The 12,053-nt window shown below is 39.4% G+C and overlaps 1 protein-coding gene across 10 annotated transcripts in view; it reads left to right on the forward strand.

Annotated features, from left to right (window-relative positions):
* The window catches only part of TLL1 (tolloid like 1), a 388,529-nt gene that overhangs the window by 239,319 nt on the left and 137,157 nt on the right, over positions 1–12,053 (forward strand). Inside the window, exon 1 of one of the 10 annotated variants that reach the window (XM_039540252.1) lies at positions 8,131–8,143. The exons of the other annotated variants lie outside the window; for them this stretch is intronic. The gene's annotated coding sequence lies outside the window, so the exon portion shown is untranslated. Of the gene's footprint in view, positions 1–8,130; positions 8,144–12,053 lie in introns of those variants that run through there. 10 annotated transcript variants of the gene reach the window in all.

Raw genomic sequence — 12,053 nt, forward strand, 5'->3', positions numbered from 1 at the left:
AGTATACGTATTAAAAACAAGTTTAAACTAATTTTCCTGTTCCAAAACTAATCCGATGATGATTTTTAAAAATGCTTTCAAGGTAATAGATTCCAGGCATTGACACCCAAAGGACAAACTATTACTTTCTCAGAGATAATTGCCATAATATTAATCTAAAGAATGTCTAGCTCAGAAGGTATTTGTGTAATGTAGGAGTGGTGAAGTCAATTGCTAAAGGAGCAGTGAGACAAGCAGTGTGAGAAATGTGTATGTATACTGGGAAAGAAATCAGTATAAATTAGCTAATATTTACAGGGGGAAAAAACCAATTACCTTTGGTAGGTGTTTACCACTAAACATTATTACATTTAAAACCTGTTTCTTCCTGATGACATAATTGCTTTGTCAAGGACTTGCTTTCTTCTTCTTCTTATTTTTTTTATTCACTGACAAGGCAGAGGCAGTCTTAGCCATGTGCTTCCCTTATTCCTGCTGAGTGCTGACATGGAATTTTTGCCCGGCTACAGCATTTTTCTGTTAAAGTATTTGGTGCTTTCTGGGAGTTGCATTTTTTTGTAAACAATTTGCCTAGTGATGCATTAACAATCTGAGTGTATACAAATGCAGCGCTGTGTATGTTAATGGTCATCTTAATTGATTATGAAAATACAGAATGACCTCAAAAACATACTAGTGCACCAGGGCAGAAATACCAGAGATGCCATTCCTTAAAAGCTCCATTTACTTCACTCACAAACTACTTTGACAGAGCGAATAAGAAGAGGGGGAAAAGAAGAGTGAACAGATCAAATTGTTCATATGTCTGCTGATTATGTCCAAGAGACTTTAGCTTTTCTAAAGACTTCCACACAATCAGATCTTGCTACATGTTTTTACTTGCATTGACCTTAAAAACTGTCTAGTGTCCTTATCTTAGGCTTGTAGAAAAAAATATATTTGTGCAGAGGAATTTACCATAGCTCAAAACAGTTGAGTATTCCATACATCATAAAATATTTCAGTGTATTTTAGTAATTTATTCTCTTCTTTGATTACGTGATTATATATTGTAGTACCTTCTGCTGCAAAAATATGAACAATGGGCAAATGACAGATATTCCAAAGGTTTGGAATGGATAAGTACCGAGAAGTATAGATATTTGTTTCTTATGCCAAAACTCTGTTATAAAAAAACGGACAGAGAATCTTGTTGACAACAGGTTTTCTTGTGAGATTTATTATGCTTCCTACTTTTGAGGCCTGGTTGCCATGTCCACTACTGACTAACGGTGAGGTTGAGCCCTTTCCCTAGATGTCAGGCTGCAGTTAATAACCAAGACAAAGCAAACCTTTAGCTCCATTGAATATAGAACCTCTTTGTCCTCTGGTGAATTCTTTACCTGCCTTACACTAAGCGGTGAGACAGGGGTAGTTCTGTTGGTCTTAGTGTGGTGACTGAGTCACCTTACAGGGACAATGTCATCTTGCATGCTTGCCCTGGTTTGTGTTTTACCTATATTAAGTAAAAGATATTATAAGATATTTCCTGACTGAAGTTCTACCACCCTACCTTTTTAAGAGAGTCTTTGGTCATTGTTGGCTTGATGGGTATGATGAATAATGCAACTTGTTTCTCTTCGCTTAGTAATTTGAGACTGGTGCTACTTGGATTCCTGCAGGTTGCACTAGAGCAACTAGGACACAGGACAATTTTTACCATGCCTTTGTGACCCTGCCATACCAGCAGAGACCCCCTCCCCGCTTTTAAATCTTTTTTTTTGTTTGCTTAGACACAAGTCGTATGGATTACTTGTATTAAATATTTTACATTAGTCTTAAAATAACTTAGAAATTATCAGAGTTAGTTTGAGGATCTAGAAGTACACACCTCAAAGTGTACAGAAAAGGTAGAACAATGAAGATAAGACTTTTGGGGGTGGGAAATGGCATGAAGAATGACCAGCTCTGCGCAGTGGCAAAACAACTGGTCCTTCTCCCAACCTGCCCCATTTCCCAAAAAACATAGTGCACCTAGAATCCTGCTCCTCCCATGATGCCTTACCAGCTCTCATATCAATGATGCACTTTGCGCCTTTAGCTCTTATGGAAATGTGAGGTGTTCTCTCTCCTCCTTCCCCCACCCGAATTTAATTTAAAGTATAGGGATCATTAATTAAAGATGTGTGTGAAGTGCTGCACAGTTCTCATCTCTAGAAGAAACTGTATTTCTGCACCTTTTGCCCTCCCCACATCCTTCCAGTCTTCAAGATGCAAAAAACACAAATTCATTGTTGTTTTCACATTATCCAGTCTACCCACACAAACACGTAGAGTGTGATGGCAATAAGACAGGTCACATTTCCAGTCTATCACTTGAAACTGAGAATGTGAACCATGAAACTAATTGCGTCAGCCATACAATCCAATATATGTGCCTTCATCTGCCTGTTGTTTTGAGATGATGTGTATAAGTTCATAACTAAAAATAGATAGTTCCTTCCCCAAAGAACTTACAATTTAAATAGACCCGAAAGACACAGGGTCGCAGAAAGGGATAGAACTAGGGCTTCTGGGTTTTGGTTTTAATCAATAAACACCAATAAAATATCTCTGAGAGAGACAGAAAAAAAATCTGTGTTTATCCAATAAACACTGGAAATGGTTACTTGTATCTAAGGGCTTGGCTACATGGAGTATTAGTGTAGACTATAGGGTGTGATTTCTAACATGCACTGTTTCCACATTTATTGGTCTTCCTTGACCCTGCTGGTGTGCATTAAATGTTCCCTAATGCGCTTTAATATAGTGCTGTTTGCAACAGTACTATGTTAAGGCACATTGGGGAATGTTACAAAGAGATTACTCATTACAGTATAAACCACTGTAATGAATAGTATGGTATATACATTATAATATACACAAAGAGAGCACCCCAAAATTCCAATGTTTGGACAGCTACATAAAACACAAAAGTTGGTAGCTAAAAATACCCGCCCAATGAAATTAACAAACTCTGAAAAATAGAAGCCCTAAATACAATGTACAAGTAGAATGAATGAAGCAATGATTTGTGAATGACATATAGTTCCATTATTCATTCATTCATTCATTCATTCATTTGCTTCTGTATCTGCTCCTGCCAACTTGAGAATTTCTCTAGTCTCTGGAGCTGGCTCCTCCCTGGAATTCTAGCCTGACCTCCTGAATTTTACCCCATTATTTCTGCATCAAACTCAATCAGTTGTGGGTGAACTATCTTTTAGGAAGACCTTCAGTCTTAATTTAAAGAATCAAGTCTTGGAGAGTCCACTACATCCTTTGGTAAGTGATTCCAATGGTTAATTACCTTTGCTTTCATAAATTTTCCCCTTTCTTTCCTCTTTGAATATTTCTAACTTCAATTTCTATCCATTCAGTTTTGTTATGCCTAATCTACTAGATTAAAGAGCTTTCAAGTATTAGATAACTTTTCTTCATGAAGGTGATTTGATAAGTTAAATAAATTGAACTCCTTAAGTCACACATTGCAGCATTTCAAATCATTCTTGTAGCTCTTCTAGGAACCCCTTCCAGTTTTTCAATATCATTTTGAAAGTGTAGACATCAGAACAGGACATGTTACTCTAGTAGTGGTCACACTTGTGTTATATGCTGAGATAATATAACCTCTGTGCTTCTACTCTGCCCCTCTTTATATACATGTAAGGTTTATGTTGGCCCTTTTGGCCACAGCATTACACTGAGTACACTCATGTTCACTTCGTTATTTACCAGTTACCCCTAAGTTCTTTTCAGAGGCACTGATTTCCATGTTACATCTGCCTTCCTGTAAGTGTGACCTACTTTTGGCTATGTTAAGATTAATTGGACCCAGTTGACCAGGAAATTCAGATAATTTTGCATTCATAAACTGTCCTCATCATTAGCTATTTCTCCACCAATCTTGTGTCATTTTCAAATTTGATCAGCAATTATTTTATATTCCAGATCTTTGATAAAAATGTTGAGTAGCTTGGGCTCAGACAGATTCCTGCAAAGTACACCCCCATTCAGTGATTACTTTATCAACTAAGGGTATGTCTATACTACTCGCCAGATCGGCGGGCAGCAATCGATCCAGCGGGGGTCGATTTATCAAGTCTAGTCTAGACGTGATAAATTGACCCCCGAGTGCAATCCCGTCGACTCCTGTACTCCACCACCACGAGAGGCGTAGGCAGAGTCGACGGGGGAGTGGCAGCAGTCAACTTGCTGCAGTGAAGACACCGCGGTGAGTAGATCTTAGTACGTTGACTTCAGCTACGTTATTCACGCAGATCAGGCCTATATCTTCATTTGTCAGCTAGCCAGTTTTAAATCTATCTTGATACAATCAATTTTATATAATGCTACTAATGTATAGGTAATTGCTTTAAGTGGGTATAGAAAACCCTTTAGTTTCTGTAATAAAAGTGTGCAGTAGTTAACAAATTGAAAGCCAAATTCAGTTTAACACAATCTTATCTTAAACTGGAGATTCTGATATCTTAAAAAATGCTGTTTAATTTATCTCTGACTTTAAAGTTGTCTGATCAGAACTGATAAGCTAAACCCCTGTTATCATTATGTCTTCATGAAAGAATTCCTTTCTCTTCATTACTTAGCCTGTAGTTTTAGCATTAGCTGGCTGCATCTTGCTGTGAATTAGGACTTTATCATCTGCAACGTGTTAATTCAGGATGGGTAACATGGCATGAAGCATGTTATCAGTTAAATGCACTTAGAAAATATTTTAAAACAGTAGATACATACTTCACACAAAGGTTTTACTATGAACTTAATGAGCTAAAGTAACGCTGTCATCAAGGTATTTTAGAGCCACAACTCACTGAGCCTTAAAAACTTGTAAAATCTGATAGAAAAACTTCTCTAAATTCAAATTGTCTATTTTTTTTGAAAGTCTAACAGTCAAGTACCAGGAAATTAATAAAAAACACTAAAACCCAAACTAACAAAACTACAGACCTAAATCCTAAGAGCTGTTTTGTTAAAAACAGCTAACTCACTGGAAGATTTGACAATTGGGTTATTCTGTCAAAAGTACCTTTTTGATTGGACGTGTCATTGAACTTTGATTAACTTTGATATTACAGGCGTAGATAAGCTGAGAAAAACTGGAAACCAATTTGGAAAAAATAACAGGTGTATTAGCTTATGGATCAGGTTATTGTTGGCAGTATTTCATAATTCATGTTTGCAACAACTCAGTATTTGTGTTTTGGGAATTGTATAAAAGAAAAAAAATCAATAAGATAAAGTAAAAAACAAACAAACAAACTAATCCTGTTAATTTCAGTTCTATTCAAAACAAAGAAAAAGGGAAATATCAGTTTGCCAAATGGAAAAGAATATAATCCGCTGAAGGAAAGGTTATTTTTATACTTCTGGGCTGGAATTAAAAACACTGGATTGTGCACTCTAAGAAAACATTATTTTTGTAACTCTAGTGAGTAGAGCAGAGTAAATAACTGATTTTTCAGCTTGGTGGCAGTTTAAAAAAATGGTTTGGGTCAAATTGAATCTGAAAATTCAATTTTTTTTGGCCAATCAAAAAAGTCCGCTTTGGGTTGAATGAAATATGTCAGAGTCATCGAGACAGGAAGAGAGTGAGAGTGACTCTGTAGCTCTGCTCCAATTAATATTTAATTATTTATACAAACTGGAACAGCTTTTACAGGAGAAATGGAGAGAGAGAGACCCCATATTAGCCTATAGCATAGGGGCGGGCAAACTTTTTGACCTGAGGGCTGCATCGGGTTTTGAAAATTGTATGGAGAGCTGGTTAGGGGAGGGGATCGTGGCCCGGCCCCCACCTCCTATCCGCCCCGCCCTGGGACTTCTGCTCCATCCAACCCCCCCGTTCCCTGATGGATCCTCTGGGACCCCTGCCCCATCCACACACCCCCGCTCCCTGTCCCTTGACTGCCCCTGGACCCCCACCGCCCCATCCAACCCCTCCTCTCATTCCTGACGCCTTCCCCCCGGGACCCCTTCCCCATCCAACCCCTCCTCTCATTCCTGACAGGCCCCTCCCCGGGACCCTACCCCCATTCAAGTTCCTGTTTCCCCCCCGACCACCATCCACACCCCTGCCCCTTGACCACCACCCGAACTCCCCTGCCCTATGTCCAACTCCCCCTGCTTCCTGCCCCCTTACCACGCTGCCTGGAGCATCAATGACTCGCGGTGCTACAGCCGCCACCACACAGCACAGAGCACTGGGTCAGGCCGGGCTCTGCAGCTGCGCTGCCCCAGGAGCTCACAGCCCCACCACCCAGAGCATTGCGCCGGGGGAGGAGCGAGCGAGTTGAGGCTATGGGCAAGGGGGAACAGCGGGGAAGGGGCTAGGGGCTAGCCTCCCGGGCTAGGAGCTTGGGGGCTGGACAGGACGGTCCTGCTGGCCGTACTTTGCCCACCCCTGCTATAGCCTTTCACTTGATAAGGGAAGCCTGGGTTCAAATCCCTGCTCCAGAGCTGGTCTCCCATATCCCAGATGAATGCCCTAACCACTGGGCCAAAAGTTACAAGGCAAGCAACTCTTCCTCTGAAAATATTTTGCCCAGGTCTGCTAGTGACACATTCTTATGTTTTTGTTATACGATATGTTACAATTCCATACTGTATGCCCAAGGCTTTATAGAGACCACGTCAAATATAAACTAAAAGGGAAGGCTTTAAAACCATGGGCTAGATTACCCTTGTGTGGATGTATAAAGCAGTGGGACTAAAGGAGCCTTGCCCCCTCTTTCCTGCTTCTGCACTGGATGCAAAGACCAGGGTCAATTAAGCTCATACTCAGGAGTGCAGGGACTGTTCCCTCTGTATGCCCCAGGGCTGCACATCACCCAAGACGGTAAAGAGGAGGTAGGGTCATTGTGTTGCTCTCCCTCAGTAGCAGCCCACAGAGCCAGCCAGATACACTAAGAGGAGCAGCCTGCAGTGGAAGCCAAGTAGCTGCAATGAGCACCCAAGCTCTCTGGATGATGGTCAAGCTCTGCATTGCATTCACACAGCTATCCCTGAATGGCACTGTTTAGCTTAATATTTTAAAAAGGGGCTACATTTTAGAAGATTTTCTACCTACAAAAATCTGAGTACAAAATAATAATAATCAGGTGTAAGATAAGTGTCACAGTGAAGTCACAATCATAGAACAAAGCAGATTTCAGTGACTGAAACATTCAGTGACAGTGAACTGCAGAGTAGATAGAAGCTGAAACTGTCTAGACAGGCATCCAAAGGAGAGATAAAGTGGTCAGGTTATATGCCAAAAGATATTGAGTTGGTGCCATCTACACAGAAGTGATACAAAGTTGAAGTTAACAGTGAGGTGTCTCAGAGGGAAAAAGAGATGGACTAGGGAATAAAGACCTTGGACTACTCCATAGCAGGGGTGATGAAGAGAAGATGTAAGGTCTCAACCAACAATTAAATAGGAGTGATTAGAAATATAAGGTTCTGACCTTGAAAGAAAAATGTTGGCGACACCTGTTTCTTGCTCCGGTCACTAAAGGAAGATAAAGCAATCAACGAAAGCCACATTGAGCTCAGGGGGATAAGATAAGAGAGGTATTGTGATTAGAGGAAGAACTAGGCATTAACTACCTGGAAAAGAAGAATCTGAGTACTATAAATGAGTCAAAAACCGGACAGAAGATGATCTAGGAGGCTATAAAGGAGAAAGAAGAAGAAAAATAATTGGAGATATACCAATCTCCTTGAACTGGAAGGGACCTTGAAAGGTCATCAAGTCAAGCCCCCTGTCTTCACTAGCAGGACCAATTTTTGCCCCAGATCCCTAAGTGGCCCCCTCAAGGATTGAACTCACAACCCTGGGTTTAGCAGGCCAATGCTCAAACCACTGAGCTATCCCTCCTCCTGAAGATGGTTACAAAGGTGACTAGATCATTTCTTCAGAATCATTATGATTTTAAAGGCATGTTTGAGAGAGCACACTCAACAGGGTAGATCAACAGGGTATTTGATGTGACAGAGATCAGAAGGAGATATTCTGTTTCCATTGTGTTTTTTTCTTAAATGTTATTCTATTTATTATTATTCCTTAGGAGACTGAAAACTTCATGTAAACGGGGAGAAAAGGATTAAGCTTTACTGTCAAGAGGTAAAAGCTCAACCTAATGACTACAAGCTAAATAGAAGTGAGCTGCCGTTATGGTGGGTGTGTGGGGAGCCATATCTGTTGACAATCGGTGACAGGTTTGGCAGCTACAGGTCTGTTTGGATTAGGATAAACTTTTTATAAACATGTTAATTAACATGAGGCTTAGGTTCTCCTTGATCAGCTATCACTTGTTAACATACAACTTGTTAGCTAAAATATGTTGGCTAATGAGGTGTTGTTTTTTTTTAAAAAAAAAGTTTGTTCTTGTCTAGACTGACCCTAATAGGTACTGGAGGTCAGATTGAGGTAGTTGGGGTGTTTATTACAGGAGTAGGGAGAATTAGCAGCTGGGATAGAGAAGTGCCCCTTCACGTTTTTTCTTTTAAATGGCTCCTCAGTCTTTGTCCCAGGGAGTCATGATAGCTCCTTCTCTCTACTGTTCCTTTTGTGAAGAAGGTACATGCATCTGCTTCTCTCCTCTGCCTGGTTCTGGCATACTTGTTCTGCTGTGGGGGGTCATGCATACAGTTTCTTCTGCTTCTCCTTCCTGTTTCCCAGAAATCTTTTTCATGGGACTAGGAGGAAATATATGATTCCTTCTTTCCCTTGCTTGCTCACCTCTCTCATGAGTAAATTGGTGTGGAGAGGAGAAAAAGTCACAGGGAATGCTGCTGGAACAATTCTCAAAACTTATTCTGGACCCTCCAGGTGACCTGTCTGAGTTTGGATGCATTTCCAAGCTGATGAGAGAATTTGGTATTCTGCAGGGCTTCTGCAGGCTATTCTGTGGCTGCAGAACTGGGGAAATCAGAGGTCCCTGACTATAAAAAATACTTTCTCCTTTATATATAGTATTGAATTCAGTACTGATATTTATTGTTGAATGTTTTAAGAAAAATATGTGTCTGCAAAGGCACATGGTATAATTTGAGTAGTATCTTCTTTAGACTTTTTTTTTTAAACTGAATACTGTGAATAAGAACTGTTTGCCACACAAACATTTTCCAAATAATTTATGGTCCACGTTTTGAAACACCATAATAATGGTGCTCATTTACAGTTGACTTGTATTTTGGATAAACTCTTTAGATCTATCTGAGCTCTCTGCTTAAACACTGGGGGAAAGTTTTGTGAGTTCCTAAACCGAATTACTTACTAAATTTTGAAACTGAAAAACAAAACAAAAGAACACTTTGCAGTGAAAACAGGCTAGTCATAGATAACAAGGGGAATGATTCACGCAAACTACTCTGTAATTTTAGATGGCCTTCATCTTACTAAGTGGGAGCTATTTCAAAATGTGATCTGATATAAAGGTTTTACAACAAATTATGCTGAAACACCTCATTACAGTTGTAGGGCTTGCTGTGCCCTGATACCTGGTCTGGTCTTTGAATGTACCACCCCTCTCTGGCCGCCTTGTGCCTTTACCTATCCTAGGCCTGGTCTACACTAGGAGGGGAATCGATCTAAGATACGCAACTTCAGCTACGAGAATAGCGTAGCTGAAGTCGATGTATCTTAGATCGAATTAAAATTACTTTCTTCGCATCCTCGCAGTGCTGGATCAATGGCCGCAGCTCCCCTGTCAACTTTGCTTCTGCCTCTCGCACTGCTGGAGTTTAGCACTCGATGGGAGAGCGATCAGGGATCGATTTATCGCATCTACACTACAGGCAATAAATCGATCCCCGATAGATAGATTGCTATGCCGATAGATTGATCGCTAGTGTAGACGTACCCCTAGAGTGCAATTCCACTATTCTTCCACTTTTAGACTGGGCTCTGGGCTATACCACCCTGTTTATTGACCATGCTTATTCAGCAGATCTGACTTGGTTCAGCACCTGTGGGTCTTCCCTTTGACCAGATGGCCTTTTTAAAACAGAAGTATTTAATCTGAACAATAGGAATAAAGCATTTAGAGAAAAGGATATTAAAACAGTCTATGTGGATGTCTAGCTTACCTAAAGCCCATCCTGTGATGGAGACTCAGGCAGGCCTAGCTTCTTTAGGCACTCCTTCAACTGATTCCTTTTTATTAGCTGTCATGTATATTTCATCATTTAAAGTTAGTTGGTGTTTTGTATTGAACATACCTTGGAGTTCACACCTGTGAGACTGCTTTTGATATTAAATTATTTTAAATTTACCATGGTTCTGAGTAACATTGAGTGTTTTTGATCATCATTGCTATATCATACATGTCCTAAACATATGGGGAAAATAGATTGCAAAAATGGGTTTCCAAAACTAGGTGAACATGTTAAGAAAGGATATTATAGTGCAGAGGCATGGGGTATTGAAATTATTTTTTTTCTTTAATAAAGGATCCTTTAAGATTTATTGTTTAGGTATTTTTCAGAGGTCTTTAACAGGAGTTTTTAAGAAGAGAAACATAGAACTCTGAACTAAAGTCCTGTCTGATAGGTAAAAAATGGCAGATTTCTGGTTGTTTTGCTTTAAATATAATATTTAAATCTTCAGCACAATGCCTACATTATGCTGGACTCTGAGCTGTATCTTTGTCCATTGTGAATTATGTGAGAGTACTGTACACTTTACTTTTTCTGAAATTTGTCAGGTATTGTTTTGTACAGGTCAGAGGTCAGTTCCAAAATAAAAAAAAATGACTTTAAAAATTCTAGAAGATATGAATAACTGCCTATTACAGAATATTTCTAATAGTAACTAGACAATATACGTATACTGCTGCAGAACACATACAAAATATCAACTCTCTTTAAAATATATTTTGTTTCTCTTCCAGGATAGATGGAGGGATAAGTTTAGAGTAGAGAAAATATTGCAAGGAAAAAAATAAGCCACATCCAACAGTTTTTCAAACAAAAAACGTAAATGTATGTAATGATATTCAGAATCCCTTTTATTTGCTTTCCATGAACATTTGCACAGGTTAATTTTTTCTAGGAAGAATATTTGTGAAAAGAAAGTGAATGTGAATTCTCATTTTTATGTATCCGCACCATAAGTGTTTGCATGGTCATCTTGTAAGCTCTTTTTAGTTCTGGAAGTCATCCAGCCCAGGAGCAGAAGATATACCGTAGACTTAACTGAGTCACACAGTATGAATAGTGAATTATGAATATCAAATACTTGAACCAATACTTACAGTGAATAGTTTGGGAGCTATCCACAGCATGAAATCGTTCATGTAGCTATTTCTAGAATAACTTCACATAATAAGCTGATTTGTAAAAATCAGTCTGTTCATGACTTATTTATGAAGAGAAAAAAAATATTGTTCACTGTGAATAATACATCCAGCACAAGACAAGGTGCCCTCCATACCTCTCAGAACTCCGTGGATGTCTTATAATCACACACTTTAACTGTTCCTCCTCTCAGCAGAACATCACTTCAGAACCACTGTCCTTATACCCCAGGAGGATTAGACGGGGCTCCCTCTGGAGATCATCAATACTGATTAAATAACATTGACTAGGTAAATCCTTTCATCTCCCCATGCCCAGGGAAACAGCACTCATTGGTTGTTGCAACATGCACCAGAAGAGTGAATGAAACATTTTATTTTTCCCAAATGTTACAAGTGTACTGTGTACTGTAATGGACTTTTGATCAATAAATGGCAAATCTTAACATTTTAACCTTAGAGAGAGCCCCGGATAGACACATTTATATTATTTCATTGGCAAGATAGATGGGTGTACAAGTTCTGTGTTTTTTGTGAAAAATATTTTCCATGTGTTTAGCAGAACTCATCCAAATAATTACAGCACTATGCCTTCAGATATTATATGAGTAGTCATATAATACAATTTGGACATTGCACCTGGGCTTGCATGATGCATTATATGCACAATAAGAACAATAGCTCTGCTCAAGGAGCTTACAATGTAGCTATATGTGTTTTCTGTAGGCAAGAATC

The sequence above is a fragment of the Mauremys reevesii genome, linkage group 5 (genome assembly GCF_016161935.1).
Source record: "Mauremys reevesii isolate NIE-2019 linkage group 5, ASM1616193v1, whole genome shotgun sequence".
NCBI lineage: Eukaryota > Metazoa > Chordata > Testudines > Geoemydidae > Mauremys > Mauremys reevesii.